We start from the raw sequence: 15,382 nt of genomic DNA on the forward strand, positions 1-15,382 counted from the left end.
GCCCCTTCTGGCTGGCCAGCTTCTGTCAAGGACACCTGGTACAGCTAGGCTGGTCAAAGGCAGAACAATGATTGTTCGGCCCAATAAATGTTGGCTTCACAGGGCACTCTCCAGAGGATAGATGCTGGTAGATGCATTATGAAGTAGTTGTGATAACTAGGATGGGAAATGGTTGATCAGACGACTGACAGAAGAACATAGCCCTCTCTGGTAAGAGAATATGATCTGCTGCTCTCTACTCACTTCTGTGGTTTCACTGCCCAGTAGTTTGCACCTCAGTCAAAAACCAGAGCAATGAACCAACATTTTATGTGAAATGAGTAAGCACGAGAAAGGCAAAACCTTTATATTCCTGCCCTGGGTGAGCCCTCAAGAACATTTTCTCCCACATCAGACATCACAGAGGACAAATTTATGTCAAAAATAAATGTTCAGCCTCCTGCTTATTAATTGCTGTTTGTCAGATTATGTAGTAGCTCCCTTATTATTATGACACCAGTGTTTGTCCTTCTTCAACTTCTGCACCTGATTTGATGGTCTACCTTACTTGGTTACTCTGCTCTGTATTCGTATGAGAGGGTAACAAATTCGCTTCGTGTACAAATTAGTAGTTGATGTGGCCTTCTTTGAATAGTCCAGATCTTGCCACAGTCTTTTTAACTTCTTAATTCTGTGACTATTAAAAATTCAATGAAAGAAAGGAGTAAGGGTTATATCAGAAAGGGTTCAAAATAAAGGACCTGCTACGGTTTAAAATCTACAATATTTTGCAACTAAGGAAGCATTTACCTCACAGACTTATGGTCACACATTCTCCCAAAAAGTACTGTTTTTCTTTTCATACATGTTTCAGAGAATTCACTTTCCCCAAAGCACACAACATTGCTATTGCCATGCTCATCTCCTTACTATTGTCAGAGGGTGGAGGGGAAATAAATTATGAATTTCACATAGCCTCGAAGCTTAATGACCTGAGGGAGAAAAGTAAAAAAGTCCACAGGTGGCCTTTGGTCTCAGACTCAAGACTGCCCTGTTCCTCGTGGTGATTCTGCCACTGCATTCCACTTGCATCCCCTGGAGAGCCATAGATTTTTTTTTTTAATATATGCCATTAGGCGACTGCCTATTGAAAATATACAGTCCTCCAAAGCAACAGCACAAAGATATCGTGACCATGTTCCCACCCTCTTGACATGTCTTAAATGACTGTAAAGAAGCCATAGATTAATAAAGGCTTCTTGCCCCTTGCACGTCAGAAAATGAGTAACCCAACCTTAGAAACTCTATGCTAACTCTTTCTCATTATTAACTGATCCTGTTGCAGAAATGTGCTTTTAAAATAAGAGGTCTTAAAAGAACATTTGTTATCAGAGAAAAGGTGATGTTTTTATATTACTTGGTTGCCTTTTAAATTGCTCTTCATGTAAGATATACCACTTATAGTATTGCAGTACAGGCAGAACTAGTATAAGATACAGTAAATTCAAAAGTATAAAATAATAAAGCACACAAAAAGAAATTAAATGGCAATGTGCACTTTTATTCCTGCTATAAATTACTTCCAACTAAGGTGCTAATTTACAGCTTCCTTGGCAAACAAAGAAGTGGAACATCAAAAACCTATCCTTAAAATTCACAGGTCTTACATAAGACCAGATAAAAAATCATAATATTCATGACACAAAGCTAGGATTTATTACAGAAATGTGAAGACTTATGCTGTCTGATTTTACAAATCACTATAAACACAGTTATGTTGTTAATCCCTCTTCCAGTGCCATCTCTAATGGTACCAGGTTTTTTTCTAATGTATGAAGCTTCAGCCATTTACAAGGGGTATATTGTGTGCTAATCTTTGGTGTGTCTGCTCCTGAATGATAAAGAGATTAATTCTTACTCAAGAGTCAAACATTTTTAGGTGGAAGGACACACCTAGGCTTCTGGAGTTTTCTTTCTCATTCATTTCCTTTTTGGAGAAAAAAAAAAAAAAAAAAGAGAAAAAGAAAAAAAAAAACAAACAAACAAAAAAGGGAAGCAAAGGACCTAAGGATCTTCAGGAACCTTCCTATATTTAGACAGTAGCATCTAGGATCTGTAGAAACTGCAGTTGATGTCTAGAACAGAAAAAAATCTACAATAACCAGTTTTCACAATTAAATGTCACTTGGGCTTCACAACTGGAGCAGAAAATTAATAGGTCAACAGATTCAGAAGTGAGCTAAGTCTTAGAGATAAGCCGAAGAATGTTTTATTTTTAAGATGGGCAATTGCACAACTTTTTGTGAGTCTCAGGTAAATGCCAGTACTGCAAACCAGAAGAGAATCTCGCAGTCACAACTCACAGAGCTCCAGCCTGCTATTTCTCTGCCCATAAGTGTATCTGTATTCACCCAGATGCCACAGTCACTCTCTCCATCCAAAATAATGTACACAAAATGCACAGCATCAGGTGCTCAGACTATTTTAAACACCCTCAGCAGCAACAAGAAACACAGAGCAGCCATTTATTCTAACACTGTACCTTTAGGCAAAAGATTTTGTGCAATACAAATGAGAAACTGATATTCAGAAGTGCCAGTTCCATGTTTCTAAACACTAACCACACCATTTGCTTCAATTTTTTCTTGCTGTAATTTGGGTTCCAAAGTTGGTATAATCTAAAATAATTATTGAATTATTAAAGTTCAGCCATATACAGGGAAGGAAGACACTGAAATACTTCCCCTGTATCTGAACACAGATTTGTTTTGACTTCTCTTTAAGATCATGTTTTGAGAATGTTTAATAAATATTCTGATAAGGAGAGAAGATAAGTGTTTTCATGTACATTGAAACATATACAGATAACAGACTTCTATTCTGCAAAAATATATAATAAATGAGATACGTAGACACAACATCTATGTCTGTACATATGCACATTAGAAAGCATATTTATAGTTAGTAAGCCTGTGTGGTTGCCTTCTTCAGTTTTTTCATATTACTCACATAATTTCCAGTAACTTAAGACTAATAGAACTGCTTTAATTAATTACATAGAAAATAGTATCTTGATCTAATATATTAAGTCTTGAAGTGTCACCCCAATGTGAAGATTTTCTAACACACTTTGTAGAAACATGAAAATGCAAACAGATGTACAAACCATGCAATCACTACTCTGAGACTTTTTCTTTTATAAACAGTTCTGCAATCTTCTTCAATATTATTTAACACTGCTTTCTTTCTCTTCACTCACTCCCAAAGGAAAAAATAAAATTGAATTTGTATGAAGTCACAGAATTACATGATTGCGATACCTCACAATGCTTACAACATGGTACAAAAAAACCTCCCATTAAATATTTAAAGTTAGCTTTCCTGGAAAACAAATAAAATTACAAGAAATTGCATTTCCACTACAAAACACAGAAACATCTGGATAAAAATGCTTTATATATAATCTCATCTCAGTCAGTATAATTTTCTTCTCCAGAAATACTACTAATAAAATGAACAAACATTTTCTTAAAAAAGTCTGGGCATAATCATGTTTTAATTACATAAAGTTTCGATATCTCTCAATGAGCATTTCATTGTGCTGTCAAAATGTAAAATCATATTGCTAAATATTACAGTTCAGTTTCAGTTATGTGATGACACACACAGGAAGGAAGACAGCAGTTTATTTGCTCTAAGTCCTCACCTCACTGCAAGAGTGCAGGGTTCCACTTTTTGATGAAAAAAATCAGCACTAATGAATAGCTGAAAAAGCATAATTGTGTGTGGAATACCAGAGCTATTCACTGAGGGAGAAACGAGAATGGGCTCACTCCTACAGAGATCATTTTTAGACCAGCCTTTTTATTCTAAGGAATGAAGCAATCTATCTACATCTTGAATGATAAATTCTCCACTTGTAAAAGGCTTCATTTATCACAAACAATGAAAAAAATATAGAAAGAAAAATCAATATGTGTAGCAGTTTAGTCCAGCAAAGGCCTTTCTTAAAGAGAAACCTCAGTCAAGGTTGAAAGAGCAATTAATGCAGTCTCAAAAATCTGGGCCACTCTGATAGAGTTCGGTTAACATGTGGCAGAAGTAATCATCCACTTGTGAAAATGATTTTCAGTTCATTCTCAAACACCTTTCAGACACTCATGATCCCATTTAACTGACAACAATACAGGCTATCCGTGGGCATCATTGCATTCGCTGAGAGAGCCAATGGGGACCAAATGCCCACAGGCACTTTCAGTCATCCCCGTGCCTTGCATAAAAGGAATCTTCCTTGCACTGCATTCATCCTTTTATTTAACCCTGCAAGATTAAGAAATTTTTTTGTTTTCAGTTGAGGACGAGGAGAAAACTGATTCAAGACAACAATATGACCTGGGTCATAAGAAACCTAGCTGTAAACATTCTCAGATTCATTTTAGTCCTTTCTGTGCTCTTGAGAAAGAGAACTAAATAAGCCTCCAACAGATGGAATGAAAAACAATCAGCCTAAACTACTGTAATTATGGCTGCTAAGAATAAAGAAACATTGAAGAATATCAAGTAATAAAAACATCACAGCCACAGAAAATGGTTCAATTTATTCCAATAAGCAAGACACTCATTGTATGAACAGGAAAATGTGTGGCCTTTTTTTTTCCTGCTAAACACTTTTCACTTACAATATAAATGGTTTTAAGAATGCTGAACAATCTGATATCCCTAGATTCTTTAACAGTGATATCTCTAAAGTGCTTCACTATTTGTGAATATGCATGCCAGTACTTACAGAACCTGTGAAGTAACTACAACTTGAGAATTATTAATCTAATTTATGTCATACCATGAAACCTATTTGGCATGTAAATGTGAGTGTTTGTCAAGACAGAAAAACATCCTTTAGCCTTGAGTGAATTCCAGGCAATAAAACAATGAAATCCTTCAGATGCAACATAAATGCAGAAAGCACTCTGATTCTGATGTAATTTAATTGCAATGCAAACAGGTAATGCAGCACTACTGCAAAACAGCTGGTGCTGAGGAGCTGACATCCACCCTCTGTGCTTTTTGAGGTAGTTTACTTTGGACTAGCTCTAAACTGAACCCGTGGACAAAACAGCTACCAATGTTTTGCAGTATATATGGGTACACCCCTGAAGGTGATCTCTTGGTTTAATTTAATATAAAAAGACAATAGTCTGTGACCACAAAAGCATAGAAAGCAGGAGTTAAGAGACTGGTTTCCAAAGTGAAAACCTAAATTTAAATTCTGATGTTGAAGTAGCAGAAAAAATTTCAGTTGCACTGCTCTCCCTTGAGCATTCACTTTGGCTGTGGAAACACTGACAGACCTTAAAGAACTTGCCAGCATCTTGAGCACCCAGAAGCAGCTGGGTGTGCAGCCGAGACACCTCTCCATGGAAGTACATGGCACTGCAATCAGATAGAAAAAACTGATGACCTTTTTTCCAGACAGGTGGTGATATTATTTGTGATCTAGAAAGCCTAATTGCTGATAAGTTGTTTGCGTGAAAAATTTGCTTCTGTTTCCAGGTCATACACATCCACTGATGGAAACAGTCAAAAGGGGTTGAAAACTTTGGTGGTAGAGGATAGTAAGAGCAGTGAGCTCCCTCAGGAATGATACTTGGCTTTGATTATCTCTGACTGGTTATGTGCTTCTTTTCACTGCCATTTTTGTACTAATACAATTTTAATTTCATAAAGACACAGACCTTGGCAGAGTTTTTTTTGGGGTTTTTAATAAAACATGTTAGAATAACGAGATACATGCATTTTCATTCTAAAGGCAGTAAAATCTAAGTATTTTTGTAACATTTCTTGTCATTATCACGAGTAAGTATTTATGAATTTGGATATAGTATATATTACTATATATCTAAGCCAGCAAAGGCACGAGGTATCCCTATTTGTGATTTGAAATGAAGGACAGAAATTATGATAATGAATGAGTCTAGCACCTCCCTTTAATTTGTGCACACAGAAGATGCTTATTCAGAATTATGTTTTTCCAACTATTTTTTAGAATTCTTGATAGCTGGATTAAAAAAAAAAAACCATAACAGTACTTAAAAGAATTCCATTAAATCCACCACTTAAAAACATCACCAAAGCTTTGAAACAAATCAGTTTAGCAAGCTCTTACTTACACAGCATTATTGTCTTAATAGGAGCATTACTTGACACTTATTCAAGAGCTTTATAAGCTAAGAAATTACACCTCACAACATGTCCAGTGCAGGAGGTTAGTATTCCACATTAATTTCTGTTGGGAGAGAAACTGAAGTGGAAAAGAGCAAGACTGTTCAAAACTTGAGGTCCTAGTGCACCAGAAGAAACACTCAGGAAAGCCTCACAACAGCCCTTATCTTCCAGAAGTTGGAAAATGCATTACAGAAGCTTGTAAAGCTGTTCAGCCTTTTAACTATGAGTCAAAACATGCAACACACTTATGATTTAAAAAAAAAACTCAAAAAAGTAAAAATGAAATGTTCTAAAGGGAAACAGGAAATTAAATATATTTTTCTTTGCAAGTCCACTCTGCCACTTTCAGTGATCATGTTTTTCTTGTATTTTGTATGGATCCAGTGTAAAGTGCTTTGGGTATATTTTCTCTTCAGAACTTTGCAGATTACCCCTTGGAAGCACCCTTCTGTCTCTGGGCTGCCCCAGATTCCAACAGTGCAAAGACTCCTAACTTAGCTGTTGGAATTAGTTCCATGAAAATGGATGATATGAAGCAGGTTTTTCTGTACCTAGGAATCATGAAAAGTCAACTATGTGACATTCATGGAAAATGTTTGTTATTTGCAAAGTTATTTATTCCAAAGCACAATTTAGAATAATAAACCTGTTTGCTCTTTTCAGCCAATTCTGTGAGGTAAAACATCTGTGGATGCAATGGCTGAACTCATCTAATAATGAATAGCGATGACATTGACCATAGAGATTTCAAAATGATTGGCATACTTGGCAGAAAGCAATTCTTTTTAGTTGTGCAACTACAGAACCATCCTGAATTAATACACACACAATTTCAGCAGTGGTGGCAAAAATGCAGTTACGTTTTTGGACTTCATACACAATCTTTGAAATAGCAGTCTCACCTCATGCTGCAGAAATAAAAAGCTTTTTCGTGGGAAATATATGATTTTCTTCTGGATAAAAGTTTTGACACTTCATGCTCTCATACACTGGAAAACTCTCTTTTTATTTATCAGACTTCATGTAAGCATTGGATCCAATGAATACCACTTTTCTTTCTACCCAGCATACAACAGCAAGAAAACACAATGCTGCCAGTGTATCAATGGTGTGGACTGTCTCCACCATGTCTCCAGCACCTTGAAGGAATGTAGGAACAGTGCCAGACATTAATTTCCACTCTTACACAGAAGTGCCACCGTTGAGGCTTGTTTCCTCAAGTCAAATTAGATGAAGTCAAATTAGTTACATTTCATTGTGCATTTTAGGCATTCCTGGACAGGTTGTGAAAAAGAAATTTAATTGCAATGAATGTTTGCATATGCCAAGAGTCATATCTGGCTTAGAAAGTCCTTCATCTGCAGATGGGTGGAGTCTGAAAGAATATTGAAATTACTCCTATAAATTTCCAAGTCATCAGATGCTGACCACAGTGGAAGACAGGTTAGATGAAGATTTGGTCCAAGACAGTAAAGCTAATCTAATATTCTAATAGAGTCATTCTGCCTCGAGAAACCTACTGGTGCAGAATGCAGAAATCTACTCTAGGTGATGCTTTCACCAAAAACTAGATTCAAAAAAGTACTTTCACACTCCTGGCCATCTTTTGATGACAATACAGGGGCAAAAGCAAGGAAGAAAGCTTTCATAATATGACCCAGCAAATCAGTTCTCTGAAAACATACTTTAAAAAAAAAAACCCAACTTTCCTCTACAGAGTACATTTATAATTTTAAAGATGCCAGAGAAACAAACAGACTTCTCACTTCACATCACTTTGGAAGAAATGTCTCCAAAAGAACACAGAAGGGGGCACTCAGAAGCACTTTCAGGCCTGTGCCTGGTTCTCAACAGGACAAGGAGGATGGAGGAAATCATGCAGGTATATATTCTCATAGATTCCTCATATACTCATGCTGATACTGTCCCTAGAAGTTTCTTCATCTAGAAATGTGTTTGTAACTTTTGAATGGATTGTAAATAATAATTTAATAATAATAATTTAAGCTTAATAATAATTAAACTTTATTTCCATAATGATTTTCTCAACCATTTTAAACTTTAAAATATATACCCAGTAGCACAGTTCCATATCTCAACTAGCTGTGCCTGAAAGCAGCTCGTACAGCTCCCACTGAAACTGGCACCCACTAGTACTATTCATAAATTGTCTTGTGGCTCTGGAAGAGAGATTTCAGTGTACAGGCATTTTTTTTTAGAACCATTAACATGATTGGATGTTTATCCTTGGAAATGCCACACAGAAGCAAACAATCTAAAACAAACAGAAATGCATCACTGAAAAATATATCCCCATTGAGAAAGTACCTCACGTATTTCTTCATGGTATTTAAGATTTTAAAAAGTGATTAATATAATTAGGAAAAAAAATTCTAAGATGGTTTTAGTTTGGGTAGTGGTTAGGGGGTTAAAAAAGCTATTTAAGAAAGAAATAAGCCTATAAAAACAGCACAGATTTGCCTCTTTGTCAAAAGTCCTTTATCATAACAAATATGTAGAAAACAAAACATTCAAATGCTCTTCCCCCACTGGAGTTACTAAACTGTAACTGACTTCTGACTGGAGCTGTAGAAGTAGGAGTTTTGGAATACAGAATACTACCTGTGAGGGAGCATCAGAGCCATCTACTGGGGTCAGTCCATTGTTGCTGCAGACTTGTCTGACAAGGAACTGTCTCCTCAAAACTACAAAGATATTCACCTACAAAATTGTCATTAAATATTTTTTTTAAAAAATCCATAAAATCTAAGAGAAAATAGAAGCTGTAGGCTGATGAATTGCATGCAAGGAGAGGTTTAAGTAGCTTCTCCTTACTCAAGTTTTAGAAATACTTTTCAAAAAATGACATTTATTTGTAAATAACATGAACAAATAAAAGATCTTCTATGGGTGTATGGGTGATCAATTTAAAAACAAAAATTACAATAAATATTTTCAGTATTACTCATAATTACTGTTCAAATCTGAGACTGAGATTTTTTAAATCTCTTTCCCCAAACAGAATTTTACATATATATGTGTATGTGTATGTGTGTAGGTGTGTGTGTGTGTTTGTATGTGTATGTATATGCATATGTATATGTATATGTATATGTATATGTATATGTATATGTATATGTATATGTATATGTATATGTATATGTATATGTATATGTATATGTATATTTAGACACAGATATATAAAACTATTCATTTCCTGTTGTAGCTGAGTCAAGCATTAGAGGATACAGCAGTTCCTGCGTCCTGTAATCATATAAGAATAGCTGCCTCCACTCTCCAAATATTTGATTTACCTCAGTATTATAACAGAATTTATTGGAATTTGCAGAGCTAAATTTTCAACTAGGCTTTAATAACTCCCACACTAAATATTTTAAAACCTTCTTCCAAAATAGAACATGTATATACAGAGAAAAACTTGACGTTTATAGGTACTAAGAAGCTACACTTTGAAACTTCTAAAATTAACATGCGCTTCCTTTACCTGTACTGGCCACTTTTTTCAATTATAAACACTTTCATAAGACCATATAAACAATCTAAAGTGAGATTAATTTAGCTGCATTATAATCATACTCCCATCTTCTCCCTTGATTTAACCATGCTGCCCTCCTGTGGATGTCAGGATGTATATAATGCCATGGTCCAGACTAAAAAAAATTTGGTTCAAATTGATCCCTGTTACCTGTTTGCGACAGATTTGAAGAGGAATGAAAATGCCACCATGTAATCACAAAAAGTGCTTAAATTAAACTTCAGGGTAAGGAATGTGAAACTTATATTTCAAATAGTTTTAAAATTAGTATTTTAAATTAGTAGAATTTCTTACTGTTCCACAAATCATGAATCCGTGGGAGCACAGAGTCATACATATTAATAATACATTTATTCTCAAATTAGGGGGAGAACATTCATCGCATCATGATGAGTTACTTCATCTGCTGAAGTGCCAACATAGTTGAACACATACATTATAAAGATTATCCAACAATTCAAAAAAGCATAGAAATAATTTGCAAGAGTATCAGTATTTGGTAAACCAAAAAAATGCTAATTAGTAGAACAGTAATTTTTTTTGCCTGGTACAGAGATACTACACAGATCTTGAGAAATTATTGAGTAAAAAATATGTTACATCTTCAAAGAAAAATTCAAAAGACTGGAACAGAAGAATCTAAAATAAGGGGGATATCTATAATCAATTATTCAAAGAAATTCTCTCATGCAAAAAGGTTCTTATCAATTATATTTACAAAAAACCTCTGTTGTTATAAAGTGTGTTAATAATCAACAGGAAATCAATGTTATGCACTAAAATGTTTGTGTAACTTGAACTCATCTATACTCAAGAACTGTTGGATTTGTTAAATCACTAATTTAAAAAAGAACAGTGCAAAACAGATCCCTAAACTCCTAAAGTACAACTGCTGGTGTGGCAAAGGACTGCTGCTTTTCCTCCAGACTAAATTTGAAAATGCTGACAAACTGTGCCTAAAATCTTAATGATAAAAATCCTTTAAAATAGTTCGATCTTTGAAAAAAGACTAACATTTTTAAAAGCTACAAAGTGCAGTGTTATTTTCTGACACTAAAATACGTTAGGAAGTAAAAACTTTTTTCTTTAGAATCTTCTTTAACTCAGAAACAAAAATGAAAAGTGAAAAGTTAAATTTTAAATCAAGTCGCTCTGTCAAAATATTTTTTATATTGCTGAAAAGACTGCGAAATAAATAAAAAGTCTCAGAAATGTGAAAAAAATGTAAGAAATTCTTTTGGATTAAACTAGACAAGACAGTTTAGTCATATGCCATTTTGTGCCAATTAGCGAAGTTGCTGACATGCCATATCAATATAAAACAAACGACCTAAGCAGTGGGACTAATTAAGTGAAATAAAATAATTAAAAGCTTCTCAATATATAATTAAAAAATATGGATGAAAGTGTTCTATAATGTTGTCATTTTATTTTCCCGTTATCTTCTTCTCTGCTGAGTTTTAATCAGTGTATCCATATGCAAAAAAACATAGTGTCCAGATGTTATGTGTTGATGGCAATAATCAGGTGTTCAATTAAAATATATTGAGTGTGCAAGGAAAAAAAAGCAAGCCTTCCATTAAGGAGACTATATACAGCTCAATTAAAAATGAATGTAACATTTGTGATTAGGCTGAACACCCACATTCTATAATGACAGTAAAGTTTTACATTACATGATTACTTTATTACAGTAGTTTCACGAATACAAGCCGCACGGATTATAAGCCGCACCCCCGGTGCCTCGACAATGTTGCTGTCTTTGTCAATAGATAAGCCGCACCCCGAATATTAGCCGCACTTTCGTTCGTAGCGAGAATCCGTGCGCAGCTTTCACAAATTGGCCAATTAGTAACAGGATCGCGGCATAGCGGGCTTTACTGGCTCGGGGCGGGGCCAGGCAGGCTCGGCCCGCTCATGGTTGCCGACGGGGCCGGGTGGCCCAGCTCAGCGCCACGGCTCGGCGGGGCTGGCCGGGTGGTACTGCCGCCGCCGCCGGGCTCGCTGGCCCCCCTCTCCCGTCAGCACCGCCCCGCTGCCGCCTTCCCTAGCCCCGCCGCCGGGCTCGCCGGCCGCGGCGCGCCGCCTTCCCTAGCCCCGCCGGCGGGCTCGCCGGCCACGGCGCGCCGCGTTCCCTAGCCCCGCCGCCGGGTTCGCCGGCCGCGGCGCGTTCCCTAGCCCCGCCACCGGGCTCGCCGGCCGCGGCGCGCCGCCTTCCCTAGCCCCGCCGCCGGGCTCGCCGGCCGCGGCGCGCCGCCTTCCCTAGCCCCGCCGCCGGGCTCGCCGGCCGCGGCGCGCCGCCTTCCCTAGCCCCGCCGCCGGGCTCGCCGGCCGCGGCGCGCCGCCTTCCCTAGCCCCGCCGCCGGGCTCGCCGGCCGCGGCGCGCCGCCTTCCCTAGCCCCGCCGGCGGGCTCGCCGGCCACGGCGCGCCGCCTTCCCTAGCCCCGCCGCCGGGTTCGCCGGCCGCGGCGCGTTCCCTAGCCCCGCCACCGGGCTCGCCGGCCGCGGCGCGCCGCCTTCCCTAGCCCCGCCGGCGGGCTCGCCGGCCACGGCGCGCCGCGTTCCCTAGCCCCGCCGCCGGGTTCGCCGGCCGCGGCGCGTTCCCTAGCCCCGCCACCGGGCTCGCCGGCCGCGGCGCGCCGCCTTCCCTAGCCCCGCCGCCGGGCTCGCCGGCCGCGGCGCGCCGCCTTCCCTAGCCCCGCCGCCGGGCTCGCCGGCCGCGGCGCGCCGCCTTCCCTAGCCCCGCCGGCGGGCTCGCCGGCCGCCCCCTCCCGTCTGCACCGCCGCCGCGTTTCCTCGCCCTGGTCGGCACTGCAGGCCCCCGCACCGCCAGGCTCCCCCACGCTGCTGGCCCCAATTCTGCTGGGCTTCCCCCGCTGCCAGGCAGCCCCACCCGTCGGCCTTCCTGCTTCTGCCATGCTCCCCTGCACTGCTAGCCCCAGTTCTCCCGGGCTCCCCCGCCCTGCTGGCTCAGGCTCTGCCGCCCTCCCTGCCCCGCCCTGCTGGCTCAGGCTCAGCCGCCCGCCCCCCACACTGCTGGCCCCGCCTCTGCCAGGCTTTCCCACCTCTGCCGGGGCCGGCCGGGCTCCAGCTTGGCTTGGGGCTGCCGCGGGCTCTCACTTCCGTGTTGGCAGCTTTTAGAATTTTGTTAATAGATTAGCCGCCCCGGAATATTAGCCGCACTTCCGGGTTTCCACCAAAATTTTGGTCAAATTGGTGCGGCTTGTATTCGTGAAATTACTGTAACTTAATCATCCAATTCTAATTTAAGTATCACAGTTGAAAATGGATCCATTGCTTCTCAATATAAAAAAGAATAGTAAAGTTGTTGGTTTCCCTCCTCTGAAGCTTTTTAAATTTTCAACAGCGATGAATAAAAACACCCAATTGTAATGTATGTACCATTTGTAGACATTTTAGTTTAGCAAGTGGTCTCAGCTATGGCAATATTTTAAATATTTAATACCTGTACCAGATGTGTTGCTTGCATAATTCCAATTTCATTTGGATGTCTTCCTTACTCAGAATGTGTTTCTGACTTGACTAAAAGATCTGTAAAATGACACCCTATGCCCAGTTTATTGCCCTTAATCTAAAAAGAATCATTCTGTACTCTTAAATCTTTAGACCTTTGCTTCAGATCTTATCTTGCCCTTCAAAACTATGATTTAAACCAGATGAAAAAAGGTTAGAGAACTACAAGCATTCAGTTTCAGAAAAGAGAATTGCTGTCAACTATCCAGCTGTGAAGGGAGTACATTTTTAGGCACACTTCTCTACAACAACACTACTAAAAACTGAGCCAAGTTTCTTGCTCTCTTCCACTTGGTCTATGACGATGCATTATACTTAAGCCTCTGAATCTAAAAATGATTTAAAAATTTAAATCAGCAGTTAAAATAACAAATGCAGTAACACATGACAAAAATAGTAACTTCTAAGCCGTTGATTTATTGAGCAAGGATAACTAGTTGCATATTTAGGAGAAGGTACACTTCTCTCATCATAACCATATTGATTTCATCTTTGGAAAAAACATGAAGAAAAGCAGATGGCAGTTTTGGGCTGGCAATCTTCTAACATTATCAGAGAAGTTCTCCAGGTGGAAGGAAAGGGAAGCTGGTCTAACCCCAATGGAGATTTAGTGGTGGAACTCAAATCTACCCCTACCAGAACACTTCCCCTGCCAGTTTGTCCACAGATTAGTCTGTACAAACTGCAGCATGAAAGGCAATCTTAGAGGTCTGTGCTGTCCATTGCTCCAAAGACAAACCATGCACAGGATTTAACATACACGTGCAGGAATTAACATACATGCATTTTCCCACCCAGAGCGCTGTCTCCAGCCCCTGGGCCACCAACATAAGGACAAGGACCTGCTGGAGTGAGTCTAGAGGAGGGTCACAAAATGCTCAGAGGTATGGGGCACCTCTCCTTTGAAAAAAGGCTGAGACACTTAGGGTTGTTCAGCCTGGAGAATAGACAGCTTTGAGGAGACCTTAGAACAGCTTTCCAGAACCTAAAGAGAACCTACAAGAAAACAGGAGAGGGACTTTTTGCAAAGGTATGTAGTGACAGGACAAGCAGGAATGGCTTTAGGCTAAAGGAGGGTAGGTTTAGATTACATATTAAGAAGAAATTCTTTCCTGTGAGAGTGGTGAGACACTGGAAAATATTGCCCAGAGAAGCTGTGAATGGCCCATCCCTGGAAGTGCTCAAGGCCAGATTAGATAGGGCTTTGGGCAACACTACTGAGCAGGCACAAAGTTAATTTAAAATAGGATTAAATTAAAACAGGTTTGTGATGATAAGCACACAAAAAAAGACCATTTGTAGTGCAGGATAAGTTCTTCTTTACAGTTTTCATTTAAGTAAAAAGACTGAATGAGGTAATAGTGCATAACTGTATGAAAGCATCACTACACTAAAGACATTGCAGAAACTGCCAGCCTACCAAGGTGATGCCTATTTGGAGATGAGACGTACTCAAGGCCTCTGACAAAACAGTATAGTATTGACCTGCCAACACAATTGTGTTGACATTTAACAGGACATGGACTCTTCAAAGGGAGGTGGCTGTGACAAACATATGGTTTGAACAAAACAAGAGTAGTACAGGACCATGGGGCTCTGCTATTACGTCAAAAATAAACATACTTTAATAATTGAAATTATACTACTGTAGAGAAAATACAAAACCAACAAACCACCAAACTGAATTTACAAAAGAATGACCTCTGCCTTTACATTCAGTATTGTGTCAGAATTATTTTTGCCCATAAAGAATAGTGTATTATGAATTGAAATCCACCCTCAGACCCATGATAACACAACTGACCCTAAAGTTTCTTAGACAGCATTCTGACACACAGGGTGGATTAGATTGGTCACATACTTTTAGTTTCTGAAAATAATTTTGCTGCCATAAGTACCTTTGATTTTCTAAAGGCTAATATTCCAAAAGACAAAAACTAGGCGAATTTTACCTTCTTAGAAGTAACAGATGGGCAGCACAAGAGACAGAAGGACATAAGAGGTAGGTGGCATGCCCCCATCCTTGCAGTTAATAGGACTGGCAGTCTTGGTATAGAAATAATGCCAGGCCAGGCCAGACCATATGCAGTG

At 39.5% G+C, this 15,382-nt stretch overlaps 1 protein-coding gene across 8 annotated transcripts in view; it reads right to left on the reverse strand.

Moving 5' to 3' along the window:
- Positions 1–15,382, reverse strand: part of CADPS2 (calcium dependent secretion activator 2) — a 292,254-nt gene that overhangs the window by 109,982 nt on the left and 166,890 nt on the right. The gene's annotated exons all lie outside the window — the stretch shown is intronic.

This window comes from Catharus ustulatus, chromosome 4 (genome assembly GCF_009819885.2).
Source record: "Catharus ustulatus isolate bCatUst1 chromosome 4, bCatUst1.pri.v2, whole genome shotgun sequence".
Classification (NCBI taxonomy): domain Eukaryota; kingdom Metazoa; phylum Chordata; class Aves; order Passeriformes; family Turdidae; genus Catharus; species Catharus ustulatus.